Below are 2,241 nucleotides of genomic sequence, written 5' to 3' on the forward strand. Positions count from 1 at the left end.
ATATATATATATATATATATATATATATATAGTTATATTTATATATAATTACGCATATATATATACTTATGTATATATGTGTAAGTATATATATGTGTTTATGTGTTTGTGTGTGTTTCTATGTGTATGTATGTGTGCGTGTTTGTGAGTATATGCGTATGTATATGTATGTATTTATATATGTCTATTATATATAATATATGTATGAGTTTGTGTATATATGTGTGTGTATATGTGTGTGTGTGTGTGTGTGTGTGTGTGTGTGTGTGTGTGTTGTACTTCCATAAAGATATCTCTGCAAGTGTATCTTTATCGTTCAACTCGCTGCTGAAGCTATCGTGTAATGGAGGACGAGAACATTGACCGGCGTTGAATTTTTATCTCGCTTGGTTGCATCAGTTTCTGCCGCCACTGCAATATGCCTTCTGACAGGAGATACATTCCAAAGGGAAGGAATTTACTATTGAAACGCAATGAAACAAAACTATAAAAGTAAATCATTTCTTTATTGTTTTCCAGTTGCAACAACGATTTATACACGATGTGGTGTATTCAACAACATCAATGTTAGCTCCTGACTATATAGCAACGTTTAAGTGAGCAGAAGGGGCATAAATTTTATGTATCGGGAAGAAATCCAATTTATTCGTGGAACTATAAGCTCCGATCCATTCGAACAGAAAGGAACTTGCTGCATCAGAAGCACAAGAAAATTCTCCTTGGCATGAAATTTGTTGATGCAGCTAAACTTCTAGTGTAATGCCGTACAAAAAGCCCGGATAGCTGTAGGGACTGATTAATATTTGAGGTAGTGAGGTACGTTTATGAAATATTTACACCGAATGAAGAATTATTAACCGAGATGTAGTTTGGGTCTGCTTCTTCGCTCTGCTCTGCCTCACCTTGTGACTGAAGCAAAATTAGCGTAGGATTCTCTCAAATATGCAAATGTGCATGAGCACAAAATTAAATGCTCATACACATGTATGTAGACATATAAATACAGATGTTCTCGAATAACAATATGCATACATACACATGGAAACTTAAGAATATACAGATTCAAACCTACATGGCAATGAACATAACGAAATAGAAACACATTCGCATATAAATATATATATATATGTGTGTGTGTGTGTGTGTGTGTGTGTGTGTGTGTGTATAAATATATGTATGTATATATATATCTGTCTGTCTGTCTGTCTCTGTCTCTCTCTCTCTCTCTCTCTCTCTCTCTCTCTCTCTCTCTCTCTCTCTCTCTCTCTCTCTCTCTCTCTCTCTCTCTCTATATATATATATATATATATATATATATATATATACATATATATAAGGCGGAGTGTTGGCGGAAACGTTAGCACGCTGGGCGAAATGCTTAGCGGTATTTCGTCTGTCTTTATGTTCTGAGTTCAAATTCCACCGAGATCGACTTTGCCTTTCATGCTTTCGGAGTCGATAAACAAAGTACCAATTCTGTATTGGGGTCGACTGGCCCCTCACCCAAACTTTCGAGCCTTGTGCCTAGAGTAGTAAAGAATAGATATAAAAATGAATATGTGTGTATCATTGTATATAAATGTATATGCACATATGCACACGCAAACGCACATGTACGCACACAAATACACAACAGTCACATACACTCACATATACACACACATATACAAATATAGTGAAGCAGGTTGATACATACATTCATAGGACTAATATGTTTTGCTCATATATACAGACCCACTCACGTATGAATATGCACATATTCACGCGTAGACACAAACAGAAGTCACTAACATATTTGCTGACATAGACATACATAAACACATACACAAATGCGTACATGTACACCCGTATTCACGTACACAGACGAAATCACACAATACAATGATACGCACACACATATACACGCATATATACATATACATTCAGGTAGATACATACTCAGACACAAACATACGCATTATTCATACGACGAAAGCTTACAACTCACACGTCTACAAACGCACACATGTTACGCGATGCTACATGCAAATGAATGCGCGAGTAATTAGGTTGTATACACCTACATGAACAGAATTCAGCATCTCGTCTTGGTTTGTTATTTGTAGAGATTATTGTTGATGTTGTTGGTGTTGAATTTTCCTATAACAAAACAAAAAAGAACATAGACAAAACAAAACAATAAATAACAATATTAGAAAGCACATTTTTATTTCTCACTACGTTTCTTTCGTTATATATATA

At 35.1% G+C, this 2,241-nt stretch overlaps 2 long non-coding RNA genes across 2 annotated transcripts in view; one reads left to right on the forward strand and one right to left on the reverse strand.

Moving 5' to 3' along the window:
• The window catches only part of LOC128250328 (uncharacterized), a 389,962-nt gene that overhangs the window by 109,265 nt on the left and 278,456 nt on the right, over positions 1-2,241 (forward strand). The window lies entirely within an intron of this gene.
• Positions 1-2,241, reverse strand: part of LOC128250327 (uncharacterized) — a 246,424-nt gene that overhangs the window by 42,558 nt on the left and 201,625 nt on the right. Inside the window, exon 3 of the long non-coding RNA XR_008266354.1 lies at positions 2,064-2,139. This is a non-coding gene — a long non-coding RNA (uncharacterized LOC128250327). The remainder of the gene's footprint in view (positions 1-2,063; positions 2,140-2,241) is intronic.

Source organism: Octopus bimaculoides, chromosome 20 (assembly GCF_001194135.2).
Source record: "Octopus bimaculoides isolate UCB-OBI-ISO-001 chromosome 20, ASM119413v2, whole genome shotgun sequence".
Lineage (NCBI taxonomy): Eukaryota > Metazoa > Mollusca > Cephalopoda > Octopoda > Octopodidae > Octopus > Octopus bimaculoides.